Source organism: Xyrauchen texanus, chromosome 9, assembly GCF_025860055.1.
Source record: "Xyrauchen texanus isolate HMW12.3.18 chromosome 9, RBS_HiC_50CHRs, whole genome shotgun sequence".
Lineage (NCBI taxonomy): Eukaryota > Metazoa > Chordata > Actinopteri > Cypriniformes > Catostomidae > Xyrauchen > Xyrauchen texanus.
The window spans coordinates 34489517-34502178 of NC_068284.1; positions in this window are offsets into that span (position 1 = coordinate 34489517).

Genomic DNA, 12662 nt, shown 5'->3' on the forward strand with positions numbered 1-12662 from the left:
TGAGTAAAGAGCTTCAGTTAATGTTCACATCAACTATCAGAATGGGGAAACATTTTATCTCACTGATTTGGACTATGGCATGATTGTTTGAATCAGACGGAATGGTTTGAGTATTTCTGTAACTGCTGATCTCCTGGGATTTTCAAGCACAAAAGTCTCTAGAATTTACTCCGAATGATGCCAAAAGCAAAAATCACCCAGTGGTTGGCAGTTCTGTGGATGAAAATGCCTTGTTGATGAGAGAGGTCCACAGAGAATGGCCAGATTGGTTCGAACTGACTAAGTCTATGGTAACTCAGATAACTGCTCTGTACAATTGTGGTGAGAAGAATAGCATCTCCGAATGCTTCATGGTTGGGGTGGTGTTCTTCAGCTTGCAAGCATCACCCTTTTTCCTCCAAACATAACGATGGTCATTATGGCCAAACAGTTACATTTTTGTTTCATCAGGTCAGAGGACATTTCTCCAAAAAGTAAGATCTGTAGTCTGGCTTTTTTATGGCGGTTTTGGAGCAGTGGCTTCCTCCTTGCTGAGCAGCCTTTCAGGTTATGTCAATATAGGACTCATTTTACTGTGGATATAGATATTTGTCTACCTGTTTCTTCCAGTATCTTCACAAGGTACTTTGCTGTTGTTCTGAGATTGATTTGCACTTTTCGCACCAAACTACGTTCATCTCTAGGAGACAGAATTTGTATCGTTCCTGAGTGGTATGATTGCTGCATGGTCCCATGTTGTTTATACTTCGTACTATTGTTTTTACAGATGAATGTGGTACCTTCAGGCATTTGGAAATTGCTCCCAAGGATGAACCAGACTTGTGGAGGTCCACACATTTTATTTTTCTGAGGTCTTGGCTGATTTCTTTAGATTTTATCATGACTTCAATTAAAGAGGCACTGAGTTTGAAGGTAGGCCTTAAAATACATCCAGATGTTTATTTGTCTAAAGGCTTGATATTCTTTTCTTGAATTTTCCAAGCTCCTTAAAGGCACAGTTCACTTAAGTGTATGTAAACCGGAATTGTGATATAGTCAATTAAATGTGAAACAATCTGTCTGTAAACAATTGTTGGAAAAATTACTCATGTCATGTACAAAGTAGATGTCCTAAACGACTTGTCAAAACTTTTTCATAGTTTGCTAATATGAAATCTGTGGAGTGGTTCAATTAATTTTATTTAATTAGTTTTAATGACTTGTTTGTACATAAATGTCTGACTTCAATATACACTGACGGCCAAAACTTTGGAATAATCTACAGATTTTGTTCTTATGGAAAGAAATTCTTACTTTTATTCACTAAAGTGGCCTTCAACTGATCACAATATATAGTCAGGACATTAATAACGTGAAAAATGACTATTACAATTTGAAAAAATTTCAGAACTTAAACTACTTCAAAGAGTTCTCATCAAAAAAGCCTACATGCGCAGCAATAACAGCTTTGCAGATCCTTGGCATTCTAGCTGTCAGTTTGTCAAGATACACAAGTGATATTTCACCCCACGCTTCCTGTAGCACTTACCATAGATGTGGCTGTCTTGTCAGGCACTTCTCACGCACCTTACAGTCTAGCTGATCCAACAAAACTCAATGGGGTTAAGATCCATAACACTCTTTTCCAATTATCTGTTGTCCAATGTTGGTGTTTCTTTGCCCACTATAACCTTTTCTTTTTGTTTTTCTGGTTCAAAAGTGGCATTTTCTTTCAATTCTTCCTATAAGGCCTGCACCCGTGTCTTCTCTTTACTTTTGTAAATGAAACTGGCATTGAGCGGGTAGAATTCAATGAAGCTGTCAGCTGAGGACATGTGAGGCGTCTATTTCTCAAACTAGAGACTCTGGTGTGCTTATCCACTTGTTTAGTCGTATCTGGGCCTTCCACATCTATTTCTGTCCATGTTAGAGCCAGTTGTCCTTTGTCTTTGAAGACTGTAGTGTACACCTTTGTATGAAATCTTCAGTTTTGTTTTGGCAATTTCGAGCATTGTATAGCTTCATTCCTTGACTGACAGGTTTCTAGAGAAATCTGTGTCTTTTTTTAGCCATTTTCTTTACCTAATATTGACCTTAAGACATGCCAGTCTATTGCATACTGTGGCAACACAAAAACAAACACAAAGACAATGTTAAGCATCATTTAATGAATCAAATAGCTTTCAACTGTGTTTGATATAATGTCAAGTGATTTTCTAGTACCAAATTAGCAATTTAGCATGATTACTCAAAGATAAGGTGTTGGAGTGATGACTGCTGGAAATGGGGCCTGACTAGATTTGATCAAAAAATTACTTTTTTCAAATAGTGATGGTGCTGTTTTTTACATGTCCTGACTATACTTTGTGATCAGTTGAATACCACTTCGGTGAATTAAAGTTCCTTCTGAAACAGTGAAATCTGTACAATATTACTACTGCGATTATTTAAAAAGGTTTAATGCATTACTTTTTCTTAATCACGCTTAACACACTGACTGGTAATACAGCATAAACACTGGTGTGAAGGGTAGAACTTTTCTAATGTGTCCGCCCCAGATGCTCTGACCCAAATCCTGAATGCAGCTTCACAAATGCTGTAACAAAGCAGATAGACACAGTCTACCGGCAGTATTACCGGCAATATTGTAGAGGATGAGAGTTTAAGGGATTTAATGCCCATTGTAATGAATATGCAGCCTATGTGGGAACTAAATCTTTCAATTAGTCAAACTCTAGGGCTGCCCCCTAATAGTTGACCAAACATTAGTGAATGAGAATAATCTTGGTCGACCAAGTTTTGATTAGTTGGTTGGTCACAGAAAAAAAAACTCCAGAGGAAACCGACGAACACCTGCTGGTTGGACACTAAGTGGTACTATGGGGTAATTTTCATTAAGCAGGGTTAGGGTTAAGCCTACACAATAAAGCGAGACACCTTGATTTCAAACTTCAACCATTTTTTATTTTAACAAAAAATTCAAATGAAACTGGAAAAAAATTAAGTGTAATTAAAATGTGTGTTGTTCAACTTTTTGAAAGATGGCTTTACAACAGTTGTGAAGGACAACATAATGTGAATAAATTCTTCACAAGATATATCGTCACCTTCCTAAAATAAATGTCCCAAGTCATTTTTTGCCTAAACCATCTCCTCATGATGCTGGCCACCTCTGGTAAAATTTCTGAAAAATCGGAAAAATGACTTTTATTTTAGGAAGGTGACGATATATATATATCACAATATTCAATTACATCAGCAACCCCCTGGCTTTGTTTGAAGGATTGGTGAATATTCTTAATTAAGTGATTTTGCATTGAAATTTAAATAAATGTATTTAAAAAACGAAAGACTTAAAATCAAATATATTTCTAAATTCAAATTGCACTCCAAACGAAACAAAAAAGCAATTAAAATAATGAAGATATCAAAAAAAGTATATATCTAAAAGTTACATTCCATTTACCATTCAGTCTAAAACATTCAGGCATAAAATTACTTACACAAATGAAGACATAAAAACAATTATAAATGTAAAAATAATAATAATAACGATAATAATCACTGAAATATAAAATCAGGGTTCAAGGTGAAAATGTTTTGTATTTTTTAATCCCAGATGTATATAGGCTGCAGAGTTGTGGTCACAATGATCTGCTCTGTGGAAATAAAGTGAACTGAACTCAGAGAACCTCCTGAGCTGAGATGATCACTCTGACTATCGTCGATCCCCGAGATCATCGTCTGTCTGCAAAATCCTAATGTGCATTTCTCTCTATAAATTAGCAAAATGTTCAGACAGTCTCCTTGCTGGTTTTCTCTACACATTCAGAATAATTACCGCTTTTGCCGGTGTCGCTGCGGCTCGCTTCGCTTGTGCACTTGCAAAATGTATATTTTTAAAGGCTCTCCATTACGGTTTAGTATTTCTCTGTAATGTAGAACAGTGTTAGCGATGTTAATTATAACATTCTTTCTCAGCCCTGGAACTCAAACCATTTTCTGATGCCCCCCAAAAATATATATTTAAGTAATTAAATTAATATCATAAAAGTGTGACAACTAGTCGACTAATGGCTTCAACTAATGCCTACTAGTCCACTAGGAAAATATTTGTGATCAATCACAATTAACTACAAAAAATTATGCAATTCAAATCTGTAACCGACTGTTAGTGTATATATATATATATATATATATATATATATATATATATATATATATGGTAACACGGCCATTATACGTCACACACTTGCACTTAATCTCACCAACTGGACCAAAACAAGGCTATGTGAGCATGCGTTGGTTTTACAGATGTGTGGTTGTGTAGAGCAGTGTTTCTCTACCTTTTTTCTGCCACTGCACACTTTTTATGACTACAAAATTATACGGCACACCACTATACCACATAGGCTAACCATCATCAATATTTTTCCTTTTCAAGAACTTGTCCATGTTTTCTGTATGTCTTAGTTGTGTGTTTGCTTTTAATGATTGAAATTCGGCTATGCAAAACAAAAAAAACAAGTCATATAGGTAGGTTATGCTGTGTGAGGTCAGGTGGCAAGAGCGCTAAATGGGTAATGGGTCCGTCTTGTCATGGAAGTCGTAGCGTTTTCAAATTACACGACGAATCGGCGACAGGGGTGAACACGTTACAAAACATTTCACTATTGACGAATCCTTGACGACTCTGCCTGGAAAACAAATTACGTTTCACAACAAAGTACACGCGATACGAGATCCAAAAACAAATGCATGATCATATATGTTAATCTACCTATTTTCTTACCTGACTGTCCAAGATAATTAGCAATTTCTCTCAAATTCCTCTCTTTCTCCACCCGGTTGTGGTAGTTCTGATGAAACATAAAATAGGCACTGTGCTCCTGCCAATGTTCCACAAATTTGTCCTCCATTTCTTTGGTCCAATGAGACTTTCTTGATACCGCAGCCATGCTAGTTGATGTTCTGTTGCAGGTACATCAAGACTCCTCCCACTGAAACATCCCGTGCCCCGTTTCAATGCTGCGGTTGTATTCAGTCAAAACATATTTCACATTGCGCGATTTGGAATCAGGTCCAGATATTTAACATTCTAGATATCTCGCTGACATCGGCGATGATTCTCTAAAATTGCGTCTTTGATAATTCATACATTGCGTTCGACGCTCACGGGAGCGAGCTCTGATTTGCCTACGATTTCAGGCTTTTGTCGGCAAGCAAAAATCTGGCTTAAAATCGTTTATTGTAAACTCTGCATTATGTGCTAAGAGTGAGTCAGTGAATCATTTTGAGTCGTTCATGACCGAAATCTACCAAGAGACTTTATAGTTTTTAAGCATTAAAAGAACAAAGCAGATCTAGAGTCTTCCTTTAGTCTGAGCATTATTTTTCATCCAAAAAGACAACAATAATAGTGAGTTTCAATAACGGCCTAACCTTCTCCTTTATTAAAACTTGCATGGCTACAAATCTACTGACTTCAGTATAACGAATCGGTTACCTAACGTAACCTCGGTTCTCTCTAGATGAGGGAACGAGTATTGCGTAAGCTAGCTTACGCTACGGGAAAGATTAATCTTTTCTGAGATATTGAAGCCAAAAAATTATCCTTAATTTTGTATCATTTGTCAACGCAGTGCAGCAACTGCAGACCTTGAGCGGGCTAGCTAGCGAGCTCATTGGTTGCTCTGCGGCAACTGCTGCAGCCTATAGACGAACTTGGGCGAACTCGCGTCCAATGAGAGGCGTCCACGCGCTTACTGCATCAAAGCCTGCCAAAATGGGCGTGGCTAGAGTGCATATAAGCGTAGTTCACATAGTGGGAAGGGAATGACAGAGCGGCGGTGCCAGTCTGTGTGGAATGAGTCCCATCAGTGCAGCTCACCAGGGGAGCTGTAGTGTATTAAACCGCTAGTAGTTTTGCCTGCAGGGCGGGCACTTCCAGATTGTAAAATCTGACAAAGGTGGAAGGGGAAGCCCAGCCCGCTGCCACACATATGTCGTGAATGGAAATCCCGCTGGACCATGCCCACGATGAGGCCATGCCTCTAGTGGAGTGAGCCCTAATGCCCAACGGGCATGGCAGGTCTTTTGACGCGTATGCAGCAGCAATAGCGTCCACTATCCATCTAGACAGTGTCTGTTTCCGAGGCGGCGAGACCTTTGGTGCGCCCTCCGAACGAAACGAAAAGCTGCTCAGAGCGTCTGAAAGAGGCGGAGCGCGCAGTATACAATCTCAGTGCTCTGACTGGGCAAAGGAGATTGGCGTCGCGTTCGCTATCGGATGCTGGCAGCGCCGATAGGGAAATGACCTGTGCTCTGAAAGGAGTACCGATCACCTTGGGAACATAGCCGTGTCTAGGCTTTAAAATGACCTTGGAGTCACTTGGTCCAAACTCAAGACACGCAGCACTGACAGACAGCGCGTGAAGGTCTCCCACACGTTTGACTGATGACAGGGCAGTCAGAAAAACAGATTGAAGCGGTTCGAAAGGGGGGGCTTTCATAGTTTCGAGAACTATAGAAAGATCCCAGATAGGAACCGATGGGGGTTCATCCTTCTAGCTCCCTTGAGGAAGCGGATGACCAGCTCGTTTTTTCCCAGTGACTGGCCGTGCAGGGGTTCAGCGAACGCCGCGACGGCCGCCACATACACTTTGAGCGTGGATGGGGATCTGCCCTTATCCAGCAGCTCTTGTAAAAACACGAGCAGCGACGACACCCCACATGTCCGTGGGTCCAAGTCTCTGTCGGTGCACCATTTTGAAAACACAGACCATTTTGACGCATAGAGTCTTCTCGTGGAAGGGGCTCTAGCGTGTATGATGGTGTTTATTACCCCTTCTGGCAGAGCGACGGGTAGTCGTTGATCACCCACGCATGCAGCGCCCAGCGCTCTGGGTGTGGATGCCAGATCGTGCCGCAAGCTTGAGAAAGGAGATCTGCTCTCACTGGGATGGGCCACGGCGCTGTCAGTGACAGCTGCGTAAGCTCCGGGAACCATGTCTGATTCTCCCAACGCGGGGCTATGAGGAGCACCGAGTGACGCGTTTCCCTGATCCTCTGCATTACCTGTGGCAATAGCGAGACGGGAGGGAAGGCGTAAAGCGGGCGGTTGGGCCAGTCCTGGGCCAGCGCGTCCTCGCTTTTTCTGAATGACCGGGAGAAAGCGCACAAGCGCGTACTCGACCGCTATCATTTCCAGACAATTTATGTGAAGGAGCTTTTCCTGAACTGACCATAGGCCAAAAACCGGAGAGTCCTCGCAGACCGCGCCCCAACCCGTGTTGGACGCGTCTGTCGAGATGCCTTTTCGGCGAGATACAGCTCCCATCGTCACTCCCCGCTGATACCATTTGGCCACTGTCCAGGGCTGCAGAGCTGAAATACAGGTCTGAGTCACCTTGATCGGCTGGCGGCCTGTGGCCCAAGCCCGGCGAGACGTGCGGGTGTTTAGCCAATGCTGAAGCGGGCGCATGCGCAGTAAACCCAGCTGAAGTACTGCTGCGGCTGAGGCCATGTAACCTAGCACTCTCTGAAATTTTTTCAGAGGCGTGAGGCTGTTCATCTGAAAGGACGCGGCTAGTCAGCTGAACACGGCGCTGCGCTGTGTAGATAAGCGAGCTGTCATAGCCACGGAGTCTAGTTCTATTCCAAGGAAGGAAATTGCCTGACTGGGCTGTAGTGAGCTCTTGGTCCAATTGACTGCAAGACCCAAACTGTTCAGATGGCTGAGGAGTACTGTTCTGTGAGACAGAAGCTCCGTATGTGACTGTGCCATAATCAGCCAGTCGTCCAAATAGTTCAGAATTCGCAAGCCCTGACTCCGCAGGGAGTGCGAGCGCCGCATCCATGCACTTCGTGAAAGTACGAGGTGCTAAAGACAGGCCGAACGGAAGGACGGTGTATTGATAAACCTGGCCGTCGGGCGAATCTCAAGAATGGCCTGTGACGGGATTTATCTGAATCTGAAAGTAGGCATCTTTCAGATCGAGAGAGATAAACCAGTCCCCTGGCACGTATGAGCGAGGAGTTTCCTGATTGTAAGCATTTTGAGCGGTCTTTTGCAAGCACCTTGTTCAAACCCCTGAGATCTAATATTGGTCTGAGGCCGCCGTCTTTCTTGGGAACAAGAAAATAACGGCTGTAAAACCCGACTCAGCTCAGCTAAGGCGGCACTTTCTCTATGGCCCTTTTGCACAGAAGGTTTGCTATTTCTGAACAAAGCATGCAGGCTGCTTCCGTGTTCACAATAGTTTCGAGCACGCTCTGAAGCGGGAGGGCGGCGATCGAACTGTAGCAAATAGCCCTGTTTTATTGTGCTTAACACCCATTTGGATAGCTTCCCACGCTTTGAAGCGTAACGCTAGAGGGTGAATGGCCAAATCGCCCTGATTGCCGCACACAGCGGCTGAACAGAATGTGTGAGCCGCTTACTGTGCTTATGCATGACTGCTCGCAGACAGCAGGGACAGGCTGTTCTGTGAGTGACTTCCGATTGAGGTGAATGGGGAAAGAGTCGCATCTGTTAAGTGATGCGCGAGCATAGTCACGAGCACGGGACTTACACACAGAGAAGTGTTTGCTGGCCGTGTGACAGAGCTGGCAGAGAATGGGCGCACGCGCGTATTCGTGAGCGCGTTTATTGACTCTAACACTCGAGCGGTTTGTGTCCGCTTTATGTGAGTGGGCTCTGATCGGGACACGGAAGTGTAATGCTTGTGTGTAGAGGTGAACACTGGATTGTTGGCACATTTTCTACACATAAGGCTGGTCGTGTGACAGAGCGGCCAGAGAAGGGCGCCGCGACGTATTCGATGGAGCGTTTATTGACTCTAACACTCGAGCGGGCTGTGTCCGCTTTATGTGAGTGGGCTCTGATAGGAACACGGGAAGTGTAATGCTTGTGTGTAGGGGTGAACACTGGATTGTGGGCACATTTTCTACACATAAGGCATGTTTGCTCTTTACAAGATTTCTTTGGGTCGCCGTGAAAACGGTGTTTGAGTGCAGGCAAGCGGGCAGTATCACCGGCTTGTTGGCTGCTGAATCCACCACTGTAGCAGCCTGAGAGAGGGGGACTGACAGGGGGCGAAGCTTTGACGGTGGTCCGGCCGCGGCGGGACTGAGCCGTCGTTTTTTTCAACAAGGCTAGGAGGACTTCGGTTGCTCAGGTTTCAGCGCAACCTTAGGCTTGCGGGGGGCGGCGGTCTGCGGCGGCTGTCTGAGCGCGATCGATGGTGGCCGCCCTGTTGACGCTGAGAAGTCTGACTTTGTTGAGCTGGGCGCTGTGAAGAGGCTCGTGCAGGAGGCTGGTCACGTGGGCGGCCTGCAGAGGAGCTAGCGCGACGTGGCAGGAAGAGGTTCATGGCTTGGGTGGCTTTCTGGACTTCTGAAAAGCGGTCAACAATGCCACTCACCGCGGAGCCGAAGAGACCGGTCGGAGAGAGCGGTGCGTTGAGGAACGTGGAGCGCTCTGCTTCTCCCTAGGGCTTTGACTTTTGCCCAAAAATCATATTCGAAGTTCGTTTGTTTTTTAATATTAATATTCGTATATATTCGAATATTTATTAATAATATTTTGACCATTTAATGCCTTCAGTAAAACCTATTTTGGTATCAAATTTAAGTTGTATATGTTCTGTCCACCAGAGGGCAGTGTATCACTCAATGTCAATAGGCAAGCAATGATGTTTTCACAAGAAAAAACAAACTGTCACGATTGTTTTTATTTTATTTTTTATTATAATTTATCATCAGACCCTGGAATCACAAACAGTATGCACAGCAATATGTGAGCGTAACAGATTGTTTCGTTTACATGTTCTATCAGCCAGCCATTACTGACACATTGTTTAGCGATCTGACAGCAATTACCAATAGAACAAGGCACTTTGAGATGTAAATCGAACACTCGGGATGCATTCTCCTCCCCAATCTCGATCAATCATGTAGATTAGAACACTTCGAGATGCAGCACTATCCCCAACAATCAAACATTTAGCCTAGGCTAAATTAGAACTCGCCATTATGGGCTTTCTGGCTGGCCGTGGGAGAAACAAAAAAACAATCTGTGGCAACGGTTTTGCTATCCGTCCGCCCGTATATAAACTGTACTCACGAATTCTCAAACTGTTCCCTCGGTTTAACAAATCGTGCCCACAGAATCTAAACCGTACTCACGAGTTTCTAATCCGCGCTCTCAGATTTGGAAACCGTGCCTTCAGTTTTTGCAATCTGTATCCACAAATTCAAATCTGTCGCTCTATTTTGACGGGCATATGGGAGGCCTCGTGAAGGAGATAGCATGGAGTCGATTCTGACCTGCCTCGCCCCCGATCCCGACTCCTCTTCCAGCTTCCCAGGATGTAGTGTTAACAGGTGGGCTCTCATATTGCTGGTTGTTGCGTGGTAGGTTAGTTTGGTCCTACACACTTTACACACCACTTTGTCTTTGCTCGTGATGTTTCCCTTTTTTTGGAACCCAAAGTAGCACCACACGTTGCTTTTTAGATTTTCAGGAGTGTATATTTTGAACTCCTCAGGCATGTTTGTAGGCGCTGGCGCTGCCATTGTTTTTGTTTACAGAATAGGCGCACTTAGTAACCATGACGCTAACGTCACCTATGACGACGCTATGCTAACGGCCCAGATGTCCAATAATAGCCTTGTTAATGAACTGGCGATTCACAACTTCACCAGGCGTGAAAAAGCCTCGGAATTTTAATTGAAAACAATGTTTTAAGCAAACCCATTTACAAAAATAAATAAATGCACATAACATATTCGAATATTAAAGGCTGCCTATTATTCGTTCGAATATCTTTTTTTATATATATATTCGAATAACAAAGTTCGTAGTCAAAGCCCTACTTCTCCCATGTCGGCTAGCGTTAGCCACAGGTGTCTCTCGGTCACAGTCAGCGAGGCCATGCACTTCCCTAGAGCTTGGGCTGCAGCTTTGGTGGCGCGAAGGGCGAGGTCTGTCACGCTTCTTAGATCCTGGCCGAGAAAGGCGCGTTCCACGACTTTGCAAGCTCAGTGTGGAGTTCCGGCAGGAAGGGAGCGGCCCGGGCCGCGGGTGTTGCGCGGCAACAGCTCTGAAGAAAGCAGCCGTCGAGTCTGTTGGGAGCCTGCTCAGGGGGCGGTGACCACTCGAGCCCGAGGCGGTCGACGGCCTGTGTGAGGAGGCGTCTTAGTTCCCCTTCGACTCCGGCGCGGGTCCTGCTGGATTCCTGGGCCGAGGAGGAGGCGTGGGAGCCTGACCACTCCTCGCTGTCCGAAGCCATGATGGAACAGCCCTTATCCTCCGCCTCGTCCTCCGAGATGGCAGCAGTATGGCCGCTGGGCGGCAACTGCGCGTCCCGGGGCGGGAGGGTGAGAGCGATGCTCGAGGAGAGGCTCGGCGAGGCAGTCGCTTCTATCACCGGTTCTGGCAGCCTTTGGGAGCGGCGCTTTTCCTGCGCTGGCGAACGGAAGGCGCGCGGCGGCTTCGGTTCTGAGCGCCGAGTCGAGCCCGCATGGTCGACATCGGAAGCTCCTCGCAGAAGTCGCATCCACCTTCAGTGAGGGCGAGCTCTGCATGCCCCAGTCCCAGGCAGAGAGCGCCAGATGATGTGGCGGTCTCCGCGCTGAGAGGGGCGCGCATGAAGCGCCAAGTGGTGCGAGGCATCTTAAAAAGACGCTCGTTACTCTTTTGTGAAGTTCGTTAAGAACTAGCTTGCTCTAAAAAGGATACGTCGCCGGATGGCGTAGCTCGCAGGATGGCTGAAGGTGGCGGAGACGGCCGGCTTCTTCGGCGCTGTCCAAGCTTGCTAGATGCCCCTCGAACGGCGTTGCGGCTTCCAGTTCAGAGATCGCGAAGAGCTTCGCTGAAGAGATGAAAATCAGGGTTCCAGCCTACTGAACTACGCTTATATGCACTCTAGCCACGCCCATTTTGGCGGGCTTTGATGCAGTAAGTCGTGCGGACGCCTCTCATTGGACGCGAGTTCGCCCAAGTTCATCTATAGGCTGCAGCAGTTGCCGCAGAGCAACCAATGAGCTCGCTAGCTAGCCCGCTCAAGGTCTGCAGTTGCTGCACTGCGTTGACAAATGATACAAAATTAAGGATAATTTTTTTGGCTTCAATATCTCAGAAAAGATTAATCTTTCCCGTAGCGTAAGCTCGTTTCACACATACTCAGTTTGCATTGCGTATGCGGTGCATATTTTTTTCCGTACCCATGTTAACAGGTTAGAGCTTTTACACTGCACGCAGATGCAGTCCGTCGATCCGTTCCAGTTGCGGTGCATATACAGCAGTGCAGCGATGGTTTACGGACCGAGTCTATTTTTGCTGTGCTGCACCGCACTGAATTGAAGTGGTAGCGCATTGTTCACATTAAAATAGACATATATTGTCAAGAAAATGTAATAATTTCATCATATACGCATAATTACAGTTAATGTGTTCTACAGTTACTAAATTACAGGGTCAAGAAAAACAAAAAGTATGATTATAGTCCCAAAAGTTGTAAAATGCCATCATATATGATTTTTTTACCCTAAAAAAAAAGACAAAGTGAACCCAAATGCGTCTCATTCTTCTCCTTATTAGCAACAGATATAGCGCGATAGCTTTTCTTCGAACTACATGTAAAACAAAGAATCACAATGATTAAAATGAATTGTCATAC